This window comes from Condylura cristata, unplaced genomic scaffold (genome assembly GCF_000260355.1).
Source record: "Condylura cristata isolate star-nosed mole 26May11 unplaced genomic scaffold, ConCri1.0 scaffold00018, whole genome shotgun sequence".
Classification (NCBI taxonomy): Eukaryota; Metazoa; Chordata; class Mammalia; order Eulipotyphla; family Talpidae; genus Condylura; species Condylura cristata.
In genome coordinates, this window is record NW_004567119.1 from 23,018,280 (window position 1) to 23,038,972 (window position 20,693).

A 20,693-nucleotide genomic window follows, 5' to 3' on the forward strand; every position below is an offset into this window, starting at 1 on the left:
AGAAGCTAAAGCCGCTTCCGCATGAGTTCGATTCCCGCCTGCCCTGGAGGTGACCACATGGCGCGGCAGACCTCTCCTGACCTGCCTGCTGCTCCCCTCAGCAGTGTACTTCGTAGATCTGCCTGTTCTGTTCCCCCACTCTGTCTCTGATTAAGCCTCTGGCCCTGAGCCTCTGGCCTGTACCCCAGTTCTGTATGTACAAATAAATAAATCTTTATAAAAAAAAATACATTTTCTTTTCTCCTATTGCAAAACAAAGCAGAGAGCATTAAAAACCCTCTCTTGACTCCACTTGCCTCTAACTTTATGCTTTACTTCCCTCTTTAGAGCAGAACTCACTGAAAAAGCTCTCTGTACACTGCCTCCAGGAAACACTTCATACGTCATCCTCAGTCTTATTGTGACTTGATTTATAAGCAATAAAGACACAATAATCCAGGTCATTAGGAATCGCTCCTTTCCTTGACTTCTGGTGCTTCTCACACCTCCCTGAAGCCTTCCTTTCAGGCTCTGCTGAGTCTGCCTCAGCCTCAACCTCCACATGCTGATCAGAATAGCATTCATGGCTTAAGTGTCACTGGTAAGCTCATGATTCCAAATGCTTGTTTATCAATGACCTCTCACTGACCCCCCCCCAATCATGTCTATAGCAGCCTTAAATACCTTCCTTTCACATATTCAAAACTTAAGCTCCTGACATTGATTGTCTCATAATTCCCTGCACGATCTATCAGCAGACTCTGCTGGCTCCAACTTCATCTTATCAGTACTCATCTCATGCAGAGTAAAATGCTTCCTATGATGTAGAGGGACCCCCAAAGAAAGCCACTTAAACTAATAATTGAATTGAAAATTACTATTTAAAAGATCCCTTTCAAAAATCAACTGTTTTTCTATATACCAGCAACAAATGATTTAAGATAAAAATTATTTATAGTAGCTTCAAAAATTATAGCAATAGATAGGGATAAGTTTAAGAAAAAAATGTACACTGGTGAACTATATACCATTGTTGAGAGGAATTAAAGATGACTTAAGTAAGAGGTGTGCTGTGGAGAACAATACTATGTACGCTCAGGACTCAGGAGACCCAGTATTATTAAGATGTTGATTCTCCCCTAAACTGAGCTATATATCTATTACAACCTTAGTTAAAAGCTCAGAAGCCTCTTTGGTAGAAATTAAGATGTTCCAAAGCATCTATAAGTGTCAAACAATCTGGAAAAGAGTTTAAAAATTGGAAGGCTTGGCCCTCCCTGGTGGCGCAGCGGGTTAAAGCACAGCACTGAGAATCTGAAGCCACTTCTGCATGAGTTTGATTCCCGCCTGCCGCCTGCCCCGGAGGAGACCACATGGCGAGCCAGACCTCTCCTGACCCGCCCGCTGCTCCCCTCAGCAGTGTACTTCGTCGATCTGCCTGTTCTGCTCCCTGCTCTGTCTCTGGTGAAGCCTCTCACCACCCATGAGCCTCTGGCCTGTACCCCAGTTCTGTATGAATAAATAAATAAATCTTTAAAAAAAAGTTGGAAGGCTTAAGTTACTGTATTTCAAAAATTACTATAAAGCCACAATAATGAAGAAAATATGGTATTGGTGGAAAATTGATTTCTAGTCTAATGGAACAGAATAGAAAGTCCAGAAAGTTACATGTTTATGGTAAGTTGATTCTAAAAAAAAGATGTCAAGATAATTCGATGAGGAAAGGGTAGCTTTTTGACAACTTATGCTGTAAACGCTAGGTACCCGATCACAAAAAATAACCTTTAACCCTTAACTCACACCATATCCAGAAATTAACTTAAAATGGATTAGGGGTATAAATGGATTGTATTTTAAAGATAAAACCCAAAACTAAAACAAGCCTGTAAGTAAACAGAAGGAAATCCATAGGATTTGAAAGTCTTCAAAATCTAAGAAAAGATCTCTTAGAACCCAAAAACATTTACTAAAAACAAAAAATGAATATGCTTTATTTCATCAAAATTTAAAACATATACTCTTCAAAAGGCAGCATTAAGAAAGAGAAAAAACAAACCATAGACTGGAAGAAAATATTCAAGTAAGAGCTATCTGACAAAGGACTTACATCTAGGAAAAGATAAAACTCAACAACAAGAAAAATATTAAATATTGGCCCTCCATGATGGCGCAACAGGTTAGAACACAGCACTGCAAGCTGGCTGCAGCTGCCTCAGTGCGAGTTTGGTCTCCAGCCCTGCAGCATGGCGCAGCAGACCTCTCTGGTCTCGCCTGTTGCTCTCCTCAGCTTGTACTTTGTTGATCGGCCTGTTCTGCTCCCCACTCTGTCTCTGGTGAATCCTCTCACCGCCCCTGCACCCCAGTTCTGTATGCATAAAATAAGTAAATAAATCCTTAAAAAAATAAATATGCGGCCCTCGCTGGTGGCGCAGTGGGTTAAAGCACTGCACTAAGAAGTTTAAGCCACTTCCGCATGAGTTCAATCCCCGCCTGCCCTGGAGGTGACCACATGGGAGGTGACCACATGGCGTGGCAGACCTCTCCTGACCCGCAGTGTACTTCTTGATCTGCCTGTTCTGCTCCCCACTCTGTCCCTGGTAAATTCTCTCACCCTCCACATCTCTGGCCTGTACCCCAGTTCTGTATGAATAAAATAAATAAATCTTTAAAAAAATAAATAAATAAATAAATAAATATGCAAAAGTATTGAACAGACACTTCACAATGATAAAGAAATGACCAAAAGCACATGAAAAGATGTTTAATATTGTTGGTCATTAGGATTAACACCAATTAAGACTTCAGTGAGATACACCCAGGGGTTAGATTTAAATTTAACAGAGTCCAGGGGACCTGGTGAGACGATGGGTGTGTGTGTGGGAGGGACTATGATGATCATGCTTCAAGGGGAAATACACTGTCAGAACACTAATGAGGACGGAAACCAATGACAATTCAGTTTTAAAAAAATAGTTAAATACTGTCCTCCCTGGTGGTGCAGTGGATTAAAGTGCAATACTGCAAGTGAGCCAAGCTGCTTCAGTGTGAGTTCGATCCTGGCCGGAGGTGACCCACCTGGTGCTGCAGACCTCTCCTGACCTGCCCGCCGCTCCTCTCGGCAGTGTGCTTCATCAATCTGCATGTTCTGTTCCCCACTCTGTCTCTGGTGAATCCTCTTACCACCCCTGTGCCTCTGGCCTATAACCCAGTTTTATATAATAAATAAATCTATTTATTTATATTCATTTTTGAAAATGAAAGATGCCAATCATTAAATGGATGGAGGGTGTGGAGTAACTGCCCTTCTCACACATGGCTGGAAGAAGTGTAACACTGAGGAAAACAGTTGGCAGTTTAAGTTAATCACTTATTTTGTGGACCCAGCAATTCCACTTCTGGATATTAAGAAATGCAAGTTATGTCCACACACACACACACACACAAGAATTGCCCACAAATGTTTGTAACAGATTTATATAACTCCCAATTATGAACTATTCAAATGTCTGCCAGTAAGTGAAAGACTATACAAATTATGGTATAGTAGAAAATAGAATCTATACAATGAGCCAAAAAGGAATTAGCTAGTGATAGCCAACAAGAATATGGGTAGATAGCAAAAACATTACCCTGAATAAAAGAATCAGATGCATGGCCCTCCCTAGTGACACAACAGGTTAAAGCACAGCACTGCAAGCAAGATGTAGCTGCTTCAATACAAGTTCGATCCCCAGCCCGGGTGCTGACCACCTGGCGCAGCAGATCTCTCCTGTCTCATCTGCTGCTCCCCTCAGCAGTGTATTTCAGTCTGCCTGTTCTGCTCCCCACTCTGTCTCTGGTGAAGCCTCTCTCACAGCCCCTGCACTTCTGGCCTGTACCCCAGTTCTGTATGCACAAATAAATAAATCTTTTAAAAAATCAGATACAGGTGCTAGTGAATGAGAAACCTTACACCTGAAACCTATGCCATGTTGGAAAGTAATGTTACTGTATAAACATTTAGTTGATTAATTATGTTTTTAAAGCTGTACATTGTTGGATTCCACTTAGAGGAAATCTTAGAAAAAGCAGCTGAATCCTTGACAACGAGCACTCACGCGTGGCTGCTTGAGGATGAAGCAGGCATTGACTGTAAGTAAGGAAACATTTTGGCGATGAAGAAAATGCTCTAGACCTTCATGGTGGTGTTGGTGACATGAGTGTATTTGTAGCTGCACTTGTCAAAATGTATCGTGTAGTGCACTTAGAAGAGGTACATTTCATGTCTGCAAATTGTGCTTCAATAAAGTTATTTACAGAAAAAAAAAATGCCACACTCCTTTTTATGACCAAAATGGCCGGAGACAATCTGACTTGATATTACATATCTGATCTTAACTCATTATCCTTTCTAGCCTCAGGACCTGTGCACCTGCTGTTCCGCAGCCTGGAATTTTTTATACAGATATTCACAGGGTTAAATCCCTCATGTTCTCCAATGCTTTGCTCAAAATGTCACTTTTTTAGAGAACACTCTGACCACACTAATTTCAAACCCTCCTTCATGCTCCCTACTCCCTTTTCATGGCTTAGTTGTCTCTTTAGTTCCATCACTTTGCAACATACCGATGTGTCTTGTTACTGTCTACCTCATCTTGTGGAGAATTGGACAAAAAAATCAAAGTCAAGTACCTCTGTTCCTTTTTTGGTATTTTTGTCTGTTTTGTTCATTACAACCGTCGTGGCTGAAGCTGAGCTTCAGAAGCAGTTGTAGTAAAGACGGCCAGCTCTCTCTCCTCTCCAAAGTCTCACTAAATAGCATTGATACTGTAACTGCCCGGCCAGGAGTTGCTTTGGCCAGCCTTCATTGATGTAGTGACCCTACTACTTGACCCTGGTAACAGATGTCATATGTTGGAAGGGGTTCAGAAGTAGAGGGGTGTGCCTTTGTTATCCTAGCTAGGGTAGAAGTGAAGCTAGAAATGTAGTTAGAACTGAAGGAGTCTGGGAACACTGGGTAGTAAGACCACAAGGCAGGAAGGGCCTGGGCTCCCGAATCATCCATGGAAAGCTGCCTACTGAACAACCTTTCGACCTTGGAGCCAAAAAATTAACTTCAAGTGTTTCAGCCATAAAATTCATGTACTTAGGCAGTTACTATTATTCTAACTAATAGCAGGCAAAGATTCAGCGTTCAATAAATATTTGTAAATGAATTAATAGACATCATTAAAGGACAATGCATAAGCCTGTACTCAGTATATAATTTGGTGTCACATCATGTGATAATGGATGTCATTTTGCACACTAGTGATACATTACCTGCTGATGACTGCACCTGGAAGTACAATTAAGAATTTCATGAATTAGGGTATATTTGCTGAAAAATAATCATGTGCCAGCTAATTAAGACTATGTTTTGAATGCAATTATTAGGATATTAAAGGGTAGCCTGATACTGAGATATGGTTAAAATAGAATGTAGTGATGAAAATGCTTTCCGACTTTCACTATTTGTGGCATAAAACAAAACAGAAGAACCTATTTCATGCCCCCCAAAATTGATATCAGAAGATGAAAATAGGCTCTTCATTGTATGCATATTCTAACCATTAGCAAGTGGGGAGTTAGTTATGTGAGCTCAATTCCTTCTCATTCAAACACATAACACATAGATGTAATGCACTGGGATCTACTGAATTTGAAAATACCTCTTACCTTCACCCCATGAGACCATCGCATAGAACGCACTTGGATTTATCATCGCCAGTTGACATCTCTCAGTTATTCAAAATGATGTTACTGTCCCTCTATCTCCATCCAAAAGAAAGATAAACAGCAGTCAGGCGATGCCAGCACTATTTGTATCCTTGCTGGAACTGAGATGACTTTCAAGCCTTCCATCTGAAGTTCAAGTATTTCAAAGAAACTGGCTCATGCCCCTAACCAGGTCCCTGGGCCTGAGAGGTTTCAACTGGACTGAGTGTCCAGAGCCTCCCTCTTATCTTCTCTGTACCAAAGCCCAGGGGCCAGAGATAATGACCAACCACCAACTCTCTTTGAGGCACAACATCTTTTGTGTGACTAAAACATGAATAAGATGGATAGGGAAGAGAGATTTCCTCCAGGAATTTTGCAAAACATACATGTTTATCTCTCCTTGTTTCATTATATGTACTTGAGAAATGACTCCAGGTATCTCATGGAGCAAACTGGAGAAAGAGTCCAGGGTAAGATCGGCAAGTGTCTTTGGCTTTTGCAATGAACATTTACCACATGTCTCTGTGACAAACTACAGGAAACATCCCACCCTCTTGCTCCAGCCACTCTTTCTTGTGACCACCTCAACCACTGTGACTCAAAAGGTGGGCAAGACCTCTCCCTCCATCCATCTCTAATCTTCCCTCTTAGTTTCTCAGAATCTCCAGCATTGCCTTGTGCTATGTTCCTGCTCCTCCCACCCACTTCCTCCTCCCGTGTGGGAGCTGCACCCAGTCCCCTCCATTCAGCAGGCTTTCCATTTCCTGTTGAAGCTGCTCCCCTGCAGGCTTTGTCCCCATCCACTGCCATATCTAGCTCTGGCTGGAAAGGTTTCATCTCTCTCCATGTCACTGGTTTCACAAGCACAGTTGGGCCTTTTTCTCTTACTTACTAGAAACACTCAATAAATCCACAACGCTTCAAATAAATACCAGGTGCTCAACACCCTTTACAGCCAGCACCCCTGAATAAGGCTAAACCTCCAGGTAGAATAAAGTGTTTGTTGTCCTATCACTCTCTCTCTCCTGTCACCCATCTGTTTCATCACTACAGGTTCTAATAGATTTTGGCATTTCAGGGTCCTCCTGCTGGTGCTTCTACAAATTAAGAGAATGACTTTAAAGGAGGCCTTTGACCAGAATTCTAGCATTCATCTAAGAAAGGCTTAGTTATAATTAAACGTCCCTGCAACGGGAAAGGAGATTTCACGGGCATGCATGCGCACGCAGGCGGACATATGCGCTTTGCAAAGCCAAGAGCCAGCAGGAAGCTAATGCCTCCCTGAGCCGCGCTGAGCTCCCAAGTGAGAAGGAGCCATCTCTCATCCCTGACACTTGCAGTCCATTAATATCTGCTCACGCTCTGTGGCAGAAAGGGAAAATACAAAGCAGCACTTCCCTAGGGGCCTGACACGGGAGTGTCCGGTGCTTCCAAAGCCACATATGGAAGGAAATACATGATGTTCAGAGTTTTAAAATGATGTCCAGGAGGCCCTCCCCAGTGGCACAGCAGGCTAAAGTGCAGCACTGCAAGCTAGCCACAGCCGCTTCAGTGTGAGTTCGATCCCCCACCCTGGAGGTGACCCACATGGCACAGCAGACCCGTCCTATCTTGCCCGCTGCTCCCCTCAGCAGTGTACTTAGTCCATCTGCCTGTTCTGCTCCCCATTTGTTCTGTCGCTGATGAATCCTCTCACTACCCCTACACCTCTGGCCTGTACCCCAGTTCTGACTGCATAAGTAAATAAAGCTTTTTAAAAAATGATGTACAAGATATATTTCAATTGATACGCATGTGAATACTGAGTTTGAATTCAGAAAACTGAACTCTAGATAACATGTTTTTCAGGGCCACAGAGCTAAATCATGACAGTGATAAAAAGAGACTCAGAGGCTGCAACCAAAGTGCCCCAATCCCTGCCCTTTCCTAGACAGCTGCTTCTAGGGTCAGCCTCCCTCCCCCAAGCCAGTGACTGACTTGTCACCTCTCCAAGCTTCTGAGGAGCTGGGGAAAGCCGGCCATTACATGTAGAGGAGGGGCTCTCTTCATGCTAATCCCACTTAGGAAAAACCGCAGGAAGAAGAAAAAGATGACTTGGGAAGGACTATTTGCGTGGAACTCTATAAAATGAGTCAACAAGTCACCATGGAATCCCCTTAAGCAACAACCACTTCCATTACATTAAAATATGAACCTACTTACCAAAATTCAAATTTTATGAAACTTTTCAAGAATAAATTAGCATATGGAGAAATACAAGTTGCCTAAATAGGGGCCAATGAGCACCCCTGGGGTAAGTTCGACTACTGACCCAAAGTAAGTTTCCCCTGTGTTGGTGAAAAGTGCCCCAACACATTTTTAAAGCCATTATCCCAGGGGCTTCCCTGGTGGTGCAGCACCATGAAGCTGTCCACAGCCACTGCAGCATGAGTTGGATCCCTGGCCAGGAGCTGGCCCACATGGCAAAGCAGACCTCTGCTGTCTCACCCACTGCTCCTCTCAGAAGTGTATTTCAGTCAATCCACCTGTTCTGCTCCCCACCCTGTCTCTGGTGAATCCTCTCACCCCCTGCACCTCTGGCTTGTACCCCAGTTCTTGCATGCATAAATAAATAAATCTTTTAAAAAATAAAGCTTTTAACCCAGTAGGAATTGATAGGCTCTCATAAAAAAATAGAACATTCACTTGTAAATCACTCAGGTAAACTTGAGTATTATTCCCTCTCTTTGGAGCCAAAGTCATGTCCTCTGAGAGACAGGAACGAGGTCAGCTTGAATCCTGTGATGGATGAGGCTCAGGTCCCAGCACCAGCGGGATCTTCATTCCCACATGAATGTGCATTTCCACCCTTCTCTCTGTCCCCATGTGGGACATTCACATTGTCAAAGCAAGTGACAGTGCCAGAGATTCACGATGGGCAGGAAAACTATGTCTCCCAGGAGGATGTGCTGCATCACGTCAGATGGTCCCCGTGCCAGCCCGCCCCTTCCTGCCTCTGAGCTGAGTGTGGGCAGAAGACTGAGGTGGATGGCCCGGAACCTCCTCCAGCTGGATGTCCACGCCACTGTCCTTCTCCTGAGCATCCAAGGCCATGAGAAAGTGCAGGGCAGACACCAGCATGGGAAACTCACCTTGTCATTCTATTGTCTCCTCTTTGCCCCACCCTGATTACCAAGTTCCCCACACACAGGCAGGAGTGAGGGGAGTCTCCGTGGCACCTGGCTCTGGCTCTGGCTGTGGTGGATGGTGTGGATGGCAGCCAGGCCTTGCCCACTCAGTCGTTGGCACACCTTCCATTTAATTGTGCTTTTTCCTAGCTTGCTTCTGCTGGTGCAGTGACTTCTTCCATCTCAGTCCAGAAGAAGTCTTTTCATTCTGGCTCACAGCTGTGATCCTCAGGTTAAAAGAAATTACTCATGAAAGGGCAGCCTGGGGTAGAAAGCAGCAGCATCAGAAGAAACCCAGGCTTCCAAGGGAGAGGGAACTTCAAGGATTTATTGACATGAGGGAGATCACAACTCTGGCTTCAGGCCCAGCTGCTGACATTTGCGATAGATTCAGGCATCGCAGTTTGATTTGGAATTATTTTCTAACTCAAGCTAGTAGGTCGGGGTGAGGTGCTCTGATCTGCTCGTGATGGTCTCGCTGACACCCAGGCAAAATTGAGAGAGAACAACGCAAATGGGTTCTTCACTCCTCCTCGCGAGTACCTCCTCAACATTCCCCCCAGCCACTCCCCTAAAGTTGTGGTATCTCTAGAGTGTCATCACACTCTATGTGCAGAGTGGTGAGGAAGCTGCTGTTTCCCTTTCACAGGGGAACCCACCTCCTTAGGAAATATTCATGGAATCAACAGGCCAGGCCCCCCAGCAAGAGAACCAATCACCACGCACAGTGTGGGATCTGGTCCGTCTGCAGTTCAAACGCTAAAAACAGAGGATAATGTGGCGGAGACGCTCAAGTTTAGCTAATGCAGCCCCCTCGCTTTCCAGGAGAGGTTGTGAAGCTCAGAAAGAGAGAGTGCCTTTTCCAAGACAGTGATTCCACGACAGGGCTGCACCCTGAACGCAGCCTGCTGCTGTGCCAGGGAGAACACCCTCCTTTTGAAGCAAAGTGAGGGGTCTTGCTATTGGCCGGCAGTTTGCAAATAGCTAGTATTAATTGTGCCACTGCTACTCTTAGGTTGGGACCACAAATGTTCTGTCCCAGTTACTACTCACTCAGCTGTGAGCTGTACTTTACTATCACTTTTTAACATCAGAAGCTCTAGACTGTTAACTGATTTGTCCGACATTTCAAAACCAATGGGCTGAGGGCTGGGACTTCCCCACGGTGCTGTCCAGTCTTGCATCCTCACTGCGATCACTGGGCTGGGAGAAGGGGCAGCACTGACTGCTGCCCAGAAAAGGGATGTTCCTGGGCACCTTTGCCTCTCAGGTCAAAGCCTTCACCCCTGAGGAAAGCTGGATGCACTTATGCTGAGAATCGGATGCAGCTGTTTGCTTCAAACATGCATGCCCTGCCCCCCGGGATCCAGCTTTCAGCTCCCTGGGAAGAAGAGCTGAGTAACCAGGATGTGTCTTCTAGTTCAACTGCTCAGGAAAATATCTTTTGGGGATGCATTTTAATGGCTCCCTGTGGAATGATTTACGGGACGATGGAAAAGGACTGTTCTGTTTTTGTACTGGACCCCAAGAAATTGGCAAGAGCTGCTGGGGCCGTCATTCAAGCAAGTTTTTCAGTCACTGCCCTGAAATGCCCCGCTGTGACCACTGCTGTGGGTAGCTGGGGCAGGTGCACCCCAAAAGCGCACCCTTTGTCCAGGAAAAGGGACCCACCATGGGGCTTCAAGTTCCTAAGAGGGCTTCCCACAACCCCAGCCTGAGCCCTTGGAACAGCCTCCACCCCAAGCAGTCCTCTCAGTGCCAGCGGCCTCTCTGTAAATAGGTTCGAGAAGCCACAGAAAAGGTGGTGACCACATAGGGGAGAATAAAAAACTCTGCACTGTGCTATCTCCTTGCTTCTCATTTTAGTTTTCTCCAAAATGTACACGTATCAGGATTTTCTGAAAACAATGTGTCTTCTGGGTCCTTTTTGACTCAACAGTTTATTGAGTGGGTCTTGAGTGAAGACAGCAACCTCCACTGTCTTACAAGTTCCACTCCATTCTGATCAGTCGTCCAAAAACCCAGTTTGAAGACACATCCCAACTGCTTCGACCAGCAGTCTGAGTTTTGCTGTGTTCAGAGGTGAACAGGGGACCGGATGCTGGGCCAGGACTAGGTCTCAGTTCCTACTCAGCCAAGTCACCCTAGGGGTGCCAAGAGGGCAGTGTAAGGGGGAGGCTGCCTCGCCAGGCTGGGAGCAGGAACCTTGAATCTGGGATGGTTACTGTCTGCATACCGGAAGCCTCCTAACCTTGAGCCTCCTACAGTGTGGGAACATGCAAGCATTCCTAGAACTGATAAGTGTCACTGATGAATCAGTTCCTGAAAAAGCAGCTTCCTGCCCTATAAAAGCTCACCGTGCTCCCCAGCGGGTGCGACTTCTCCGGCCCCTGTGGAGATTGGTGAACCTCGCCCGGGAGCACAATAAAGTTCCCGTCTGTCAGAAACTTTGCCTGGATCTCTATCTCTTAACTACCCTGAACTTTTCATCTTGGTGCCAGAAACCCAGGAAGGAGGGTTGAGGCAGAGACTTACCCCAGGAATGTGAGCGGTGTTTGGGCCTGCAGCGTGTGCAATAGAGGAACGGGTTTTCTCGAAACCGGAATGCGCCCCAGCGCCAGAGAAACCAGAGAGAAGATGCAGGGGCCCATAGGTGCATTGTTAGTCTCCCTCTAAAGTAAGCGCCTTTGTCTCCTCACCTGAGAGATTCACAATGGAGCTGAGAGGCCCTGTGGTCGCACCCAGTTCCACACCCAGAACTTGGGCAAAGCCCCCCACTACAGACAGCCATTTCTGGAGCTGGAGGAGTTATTGGCAAATCAGGTGAGGGGGAGGGAGTCATAGAATATTTTTATGTGACAAGTGCTTTGCATTCTTACCTCATCTATAATCTCATAACAGCCCTATATGGTAGCACTATGGACTGATTGTCTGTGTCCCCCTAAAATCCATATATGGAAATCTTCATTCCCAGTGTGATGATATTTGCAGGTGGGACCTGTACAAGTGGCCAGATTATGCATCATAACCCCCATGAACGGGATGAGTGACATAGTAAGAGACACAACCTCTCCACCATAAGAGAATGCAGCCAAGAGGTGGCATCCACATAATGGAAAAAAGCCCTACCAGACACTTAATGTACCCAGATCTTGCTCTCAGAGACCCCTGGAAATCGTTGCTTAACCCACCCAATCAATGGTACTGCAGGATACTAGGATATATATGTTTTGGTCTCTTCCCATAAAGAGTTTGGAACTCTTAAAACCCTGGCTTGTGACACAGACCTCTATCCTGGGCGACAGGAAAGCCTTTGGTTCTAATGACGTGACTCTGATTAGGCTCCTGAATTGGGTCACCAGAAAGAAGCCTGGAATTTTCATCTCCATCTCCCTTATTCTGAAGAGAAGAGAGGGGCTGAAGATGGAGTTGATGACTGAGCACACCATCATGATGAAGCCTCCATAAAAACCCCAAAAGCTTGAGGTGTGGGCAGCTTGCAGGCTCTGAGCATATTCGTATACAAGGAGAGTGGTGTGCCCACCTCCATGGGAGCAAAAGCTCCTGGAAGCTGGGCTCTCTCAGACCTCACCCTGTGACTCACTTCATCTGGCAGCTCATCTTTATTCTTTATCATATCATTTAATAAACCAGTGAGTGTCAGTAAGTGTTTCCATGAGTCTTGCGGGCGGGTCTGGCAACTAATCAAATCCAAGGGACACGAGGTCAAAACTCCAGTTGGTAATTAAGTCTAACAGAAGTTGTGAGCAACTTGGGGGGTTAGCATCTGAAGGGGAGGGCAGCCTGGTGGTGCTGTGAGATCTGACACCACAGTGTCAGTGAACAGAGCCAGAGCTGCCAAACTGACAGAGACAGAGACAGGTAGCACCCAAACATATTTATGAGAAAAAGTAAACTCTATAAAGAGCCAGTAGCTAACAAAACTGGAATCCGAAACCAGGCCTGATTCCCAGCCCCAAAAGTGCAATCTTTTACACAGCTCTACATGCATTCATGCATTCAAACATCCAACTGCACATCTATGATGGGTGAGATGCTACTCTAGGCATTGAAAAGACAGCGTGAAAAGAGAATGTACCTCCTCCTGTGGGAAAATAGATGGTAAAGAAGCCAATAAAATAGCCCAATAAATGCAAATAGTGGGCAAGACATATGAAACCAAGTGTTTTTAATGTGGGTGACATCTAACCTGGCATCTAAGTGGCAACATAGTCATACCAAGGTCAAGGGGATGATGCACCATGCAGAGGGGCCAGAAAGCCAGTGCCTAAGTCAGGGCTCACATGTTCACAGGGATAGAAAGACCCGGCTCTGCTGGAGTGCAGCCCGCCAGCAGCGAGAATTAAGACAGGGGTCTTGGGCAAAGACCAGGGCACAGGCCTGAGGAGGGGAGCTCAGTGTCCATGCGATGGGAGCAGCAGAAGATTGGGAATAAGAGGAAATGCACCTGGCATTATCTGTCATCAGTTCACTAGGGCTTCTGTGTGGAGCATGCTCATGAAGGAACAAAAACAGACATCAAGAGACAAGTTGGGCAGCTGGAGAAATAGCTCAGGCAGAAGAAGCAGGTGAGAAGGGCCGACTCTCTTAGCAAAGAACATCTGTATCTAATCCTGCCCCCCTTACCTCCTCCCCACAGGAAGACACTAGGTTCAGCTGTTCTCAAAATGCACTCCAGGAACCTCTAAGCATCTCACTGGGCCCTCTCAGGGGACCCTGCAAGGCCACCCCTTTCCTGACTGTATATCTAAATTTTATTCAAATACTTCAGCCCAAACAAGGTGTGATGATCGATACCTCACCTCTCGAAGCAGATTGAGAATCTACAAAGTCAGATGTCAGAGACTCACAAAATGTAAGACAAAGCTTCTCTTCTTGCTACTCTTACTGTTTTAGAGATATAGTTATTGCTCATTAAAAAGATGTTGTTTCGACCCTCTCTGGTGGCACAATGGGTTAAGACGCAGCACTGCAAGCTGGCCGCAGCCGCTTCAATGCGAGTTCAATCCACCATCCCAGAGGTGACCCACACGGCGCGGCAAACCTCTCCTGTCTCGCCCACTGCTCCCCTTAGCAGTGTACTTCGTTGATCTGCCTGTTCTGCTCCCCGCTCTGTCTCTGGTGAAGCCTCTCACCATGCCTACACCTCTGGCTTATACCCCAGTTCTGTATGCATAAATAAATAAATCTTTTTTTAACAGATGTGATTTATGTTAACACGCATGCAATTTATTATGTTTAAATGAATTGTTTTTGAAAATATCATTTTTCAGTTTTCATTTCTAACATAAAAGTCTGGCAGGTAACAGCAGCATACATTGAAGTCTTTTAGATCTTCAATACCTTCTAAGATGTAAAGATGGTCCTGAGATATCAGAGTCTCCATCTTAATGACCTAAAAGATGCTGGACAGAAGTGGGGTGACAGGGCATCCGTCTGCCAGCCCCTTTACGAAAAGTCCTGGAGTTCATCCTCAGTCACCATAAATAGATCCTGAAGTCCCCTCCTTGGCCAGATGGGGGCTGCCCAGTCTGCACTTAATGGTGGAGGGTCTGCAGATGCAGTGTGTGGCCAGTGCTGCAGCGAGCTGAGCTTTGCTCAGCAGGAACAACCAGGGAGGTGCGCCATGCTGGCCCCTCTCTACAGTGCGGGCCTGTGTTCAGCCCATGGCTCAACAAAGCTGGAAGGAAACACTGCCTTCTGCAAGTGACTGTGCCCTGTGCAAGGACTGCCTGCACCGCTGGGTGATAATGAACCCTCGGGGCATTTGTTACCACTTAGACATTTCCAAGGTGCCTGCTGAGCATGTAATTGCTGTGCTGGGGAAGGTGAGGGCCGAATGCTAAGGGCAGATGTATGCATCAGGGCACAGCTGGGCTCCAGCGGCCCCTCCTTGCTATCCCTCCCTGGCAGGTTTACAACAGGAAGGGCTTCTGAGGATACCATGCAGAGTCTGCATGAGGTTTTGTATCTGGCTAGAGTTGGAGGCAGAAGCAGGGGTGTCTGGTGGACAAAGGTCCACATTGTGAAGTCATTCTTCCAGTATTCAGTGCAGGTTTCTGGACTAAGGAACAAAATCCTAAAGTGTGCGCAAGAGCTGATCCTGGAAACCATCCTGCCCAGCTTTTGCCAGGATGATTTCCTCCTATCTTCAGTACACCCAGAGACTCCAAGGAAAGAAAAAAAAATATCGTGCGGTCAAAGAAGTTTTAGAAAAAGAGAATTATATCCATTCTCTTGTTGGATGCTGTGCTTGTTAACAGTAATCTCTCTAAGAAATGCTGCAGGGAAGAAAGCTGCTTAACTTAATTCCAATACAAATGCTGTAAGGAAGAAAATGACTTGCCCAAGGTGATATGACAAAAATTCAGAATTAAAACCCAGGACCTTTGACTCCCAACCAGCCACTCTGATTGCAATGCAAAACATAAGTCTTTCTGCCATATTTTCTACCACTGAGATTAAAGAGAAAGCTCAAGGTTAAACCACCAGCTGAGACCATCCAAATGTTTCAGTTATAGGCACCTTCCACTTTCTAGCAATACAGAAAAAGAGAGGGATGAAGGAAAAAATTAGGGAAGAGGTGTGTGGAAGAAAAGTCTTGAGTCTGTCAGTCCAATATGCAATTTCATATGACTACATATTGTGTCTCTTAGGACATCACCTGGGACTCTCACCATCATGTAACCATCAGAAACAAGCTGGGATGAGATGATTTGATTATGATGTGAATTAGAGTTTTGCAAATATGTATTTAATGCAGAAGTAATGGGATGCATTTTTATGAATTGGAAAAAAATGAGTATTGAACACAAATTCACTGATGTTTGACAAGTAGGTAGTAAATACTCATTTTACACATGGCAGTTAATTCCCAATAAATATGTTTCTTTCAATAACCAGCTGGTTTTAATTTAACAAATAGATAGCTGTCTGGTGACATGAAGCTGGAAAACCAGAAAGTCTTCATGGATAGCAGACCCCTCGCTGTCTGTTCTGGAGACTCTCTGGCTAAGAGAAGTATCAGGAAGCCTCTGGAAGTCTTCCTACCAACAGCAGCCTCCAAAGTCCCAGTTCCAAGCAGTCAATGGGCAGCCTGGTCAAACAGTTGTATTTTGACTGTTGCTTGGAAAGCCACTCAAACATCACACGTCACCTCATACCACACCTCACCTTAAACACAGTCTTCTGTGGTGCCTTTAAACCAAGTTAATCTCTCCTTCCACAGTGTGTCAATATGCCCATGTGCCTCTATAATAATATTTATAGCACTGCATTAAAAACTGCAAATTCCTCCTTTGTTCATTGCTGCACTTTCACAAGACATGGAATTAACCAAGACATGGAAATAACCCAAATGCCCATGATGGATGAATGGATAAAGAAGATGTGGTCAAAATGCAGAATGGAATACTACTCAGCTGTAAAAAGATGCAATCTTCCATTTGTGATGTGGATGGAACTTGACTGAAAGCTGCCAAATGAAATAAGTGAGAAGGGAAAAAAGAAACACAGTATGGGTTCACTTATTTGTGGAAGATGAAGGGAAAAGAGCAATCAAACAAATAAACCAAAGAGGGGAAGGAAATAGGTACCTTCCTTGTTCTTTTTTGTCAGAGTAACTTTGGTTATTCAGGGTCTTTGTGGTTCCATATAAATTTCACTGGTGCATTCTCTACGTTTTGAAGAATGCCACTGAACTTTGAAGGGTTGCACTGAATCTGTGTATCACTTTGGGTAAGAAGGCCATTTTCATAATGTCAGTTCTTCTAATCTATAAGAAGGGAGTATCTTTCCATTTCCTTGTGTCTGCTGTTCATTTTAACAAAGTCTTAGATTTTTTCACTGTATAAGTCCCTCCCCTCCTTTGTTAAATTTACTCTTAGGTATAATAGTCCTTTTTGATTCAAATGCAAATGGAATAGTTTTCTTGATTTCTTTCTCTCCTAGTTTGCTATATAAAAATATAGCATATAAAAATGCAAAGGATTTTTGTGAGCTACCACTTTACTACACTGGCTTACTGTTTCCAACAGTTTCTAGTAATGTCTTTAGGATTTTCTGTGTACATTATCATGTCATCTGCAAATAATGACAGTTTTACTTCTTTTCCAATTTGGATTCCTTTTATATTTTTGTCTCACCTTAGTGCTCTGGCTAGGAATGCCAATACTATGACTCTATTGAATAGTAGTGGTGTAGGTGGACATCCTTATCTTGTACCTGATCCTAAAGGAAAAACCTTCTGTTTCTCACCATCAAGTGTGATCTTAGCTGTAGCTTTGTCATAAATGGTCTTTATTATGTTGAGATGTTCCTTTTACCCCTCATTTTTTGAGGGTTTTTATCATAAAGGGATGTTGACCCTTAACAAATACTTACTCTGTACCTGTGGTTAGGGTCATAATTTTTACATTTCCTCTTTATTTTTGTTGAAGTGGTAAATTACATTGATCAAGTTTTGGATATTGAACCATTCTTGTATCTCTTCGATAAATTTTACTTGTTCATGATGCATGACACTTTTCATGCATTGCTGGATTTGATTTGTTGATATTTTATTGAGGGTTTTCACATCTGTGTTCAACAGTATGTAGTTTTTGTGTGTGTGTGACATCCTTGTCTGTTTTTGGTATCAGAATAAGTTGATCTCTTTGTATTAGTCCTACCCTGCCTTTACCCTTCCCCACACTTCCTTTATTAAACTATTCAAAATATGGCTATGATAGCTAGATACCCAGAAGTCAAATTGGTTTCGGATGAGAGCTTAAGCATAGTCACATACAGAGGATATCAGGGCAGAAACAGAGGAAAAGCCTAGGTCCTTGGAGACTATTTGGACTGCCGTATTTTTCTTGGACTGTCTGTATCCATGCTCTTTTATAAGAGATAATAAAGCCAAGCACTTTTCAGCCATTGTTATATAGTTAGATAGGGTTGGACTTACTTCTGATGATTACAAACTATAGGCAGAAATATTTATGAATGCTTATGGTATACGGTTAAGTGTTGCACTCATTTTATTCTCACCTGCATGAAAACCCAATGAGGTCAGTCTCTTTTTTGTACAGGTGAAAACCAAGGTTCCCAGTCATTAAGTAGTGAGTCCAAGGTCACACAGCTGGTTATTAGTCAGTCTGAATTGCATTTGGTTCAATCTGACTTCAAGATCAGAACCCTTAAGTACTTCAAGTGCAGCCTTTGAAATGAATGACCCAATACTGTTGAGAAAAAAACATCAGTCTGAGAATGGCAGTAAGATCAGCTCAGCTTCTAACTGTCCTTGAACAAATCATGTCACTTCTCAGTGACTTGGTTCCTTCACCTATAAAATTATGGTACACCTACTCTTTATTGAGTAACTTCAACATGACAGGAGCTCTTATAAGCAGGTATGAACTAGTCAATGCTCACAATCACCCTCTATCAATGCTCACAATCACCCTATAGTTCTTATTTCTGTCACTTTATAGATGAGGAATTGAGTCCAGGTGAGAAGTTAAAGATCATTAGGTAGCAGGTTGTGGAGGATCAAAGAGACGATAGGACTTGCTCTGTCTGGCCAACTCTGATTTACCCAGAGATCGTCCTCCCAGATCCTTGTAACATCCTAGTATTACTCTGTCACACACTATGAAAAGGGAGTTTCAAATGCTAAGTAATGGAGTGAGAATTCAAAACTAGGCCAGTTTAACGCCAAAATAGAATACTTCCCCAAACTTCACACGTGAAAGGAAAGGGTAGAAGAAGTCAGTGTCTGAGGATGGGGAAAGAGCTACTTCCAGTCAGCTCACTGCAGCACTGATATGTGGCGGACAGGCCATCCTCTGTGGGACTAACGGACAGAGAAGCCTACTATGGCAACAAGTATGCCAGGATGGTGGGGGGAAAAGGGTCCTCTCCACCTCAGCCAAAGCCTCCATAGCCCTCCAGAGAGCTTGGTAATCTCCCTGGGAGCAGAGGTTGCATCATCCTCACAGAGTGCTGTATTTGGAAACAGCCTGGCACTTAATTTGAACTTAGGGTCAGTATTAGTTTCCTGTGGGTGTCATAATCAGTCACCACAAATCCAGTGACTTATCGGTACAAATTTATTTTTTAACAGTTCTGAAACTAGAAGTTTGAAATCAAGGTGTTGATTGGACCAGGGTCCTGAAGGCTCTGGGAAAAATAATTTCTTGCCTCTTCTTAGCTTCCAGAAATCCTTGATGTCCTTTAGCTTACAGCTGAATCACCTTACCAGCTTCTGATGTCATGTGACATTCTTTTACCAGTATCTTTCTGTGTCCTCTTCTCTTCTCATAAGGAAACCAGTCATGTGATTAGGATCACCCCTAATTTAGAATAACCTCATCTACTCTTGATTACTTCACAGAGACCCTAAGGTTAAATTCATAGGTACTGAGGTTAGTGTTTTTGCATATGTTTTAGGAAGACACAACTCAACCTACCTCAGGGATCACTGGTTGAATCGAGTATGTTGATTCTCTGCAAAGGAATTATTTTCCTGCTGAGATTCATGACTGAAGCGAAACATCTTAGACTGAGATGTGAAAGTCTCTCCCACCACCCCCCACACACAAACTGCATATCTGTGCACCTGTGTATGTCTATGTGTGTGTTCCATGGCCTGCCATAATGTGGAATGCTATTCTTTGAGATGAATTCTTTGGGCATTCCCCTAAGAAACTAGCTATTAAATTAACTGTCACTCACATTGAACCTTAATCCATCAGGGTGCATTTGCAGAGTGAAAGGCTCTGCACAATGGCCAATGTGAGGGGGCCCAGTGAATTTAAGATTTAAGGATCCCTTGATATGTGAGACACTCTGGACCCCTAGTCTCTCTGGAAGGTGGTGCTGGAAATGATTGTGCCAGGCTTCTAAACCATCGTGGTCAGAGGCGAAGGTGGTATGGACAGGAAAGAGGTAGAAAGAGCTCGGGGGTGGTGGGGCGGTGAGGGGTGGAGAAGGGTGAAGCAGGGGGGACCCATCGAGCCCCTTGGCCTGGCAGCAAGGTTTCAGGGGCACTGCCAACCTGCCCTAAGTGAGCACCCTGGGCCTGGTAGCATGGCCTGGCCCAGGCTAGCAGGTGTCCCGAGTGGCTCATAGTTCTCCAGCTGGCCAGGTACAGTGTGCTCTTCTCACCACTCAGGAAAGTGGCTCTAAATAGCAGCTGCCCTGAGAGGGAGCTAAATGGGGGGGAAATGAGGGAGAATGAGCACATGAGTGAAGCCTGAGATATGTGCTTCAAGTTGTGGGAGAGTGGAGCAGTAACGGGACCTGGTTGGTCGGGAGTCGGCTCTCAGCAGGTGCAGAGGAAGAGTCCAAATTAACCCTGATAGGAGACGTCACTCTCCACGCAGCGCCGCGCTTCCAGAGGGAAAGCCATTTGAAGATTCTCTGCCACCAAATCAAACTGTTCGTTTCCCATTAAGGGCCCGTCACATGCAGTAGGTATTCTTGGCCCAGGCTATTATGCTTCTGGGTTATTGTTTTAAATTTGAGTCATTACAACAAATTACTGTACTTAGCCTTTCTCAAGAAGCTCTGAGGACTTACTGTCACTCAGACATCCTGGCTCTGCCTCTCACGGAGCTACTCTGCCTGTAGAGGAGGAGGCCCTGTCCAGATGCTTCCGGGTGCTTGGGTGGGCTCCTGGGGCTGGGTGTACTTGCCACCTGACTTTGTTCACAGCGACTAAGTCAGTCTTCATTCTCCCTGCTCTTTGGGAAAGAAGACACCGAAGCCTAAAAGATCAATAACTACTCCTTGGCGAGCTGACAG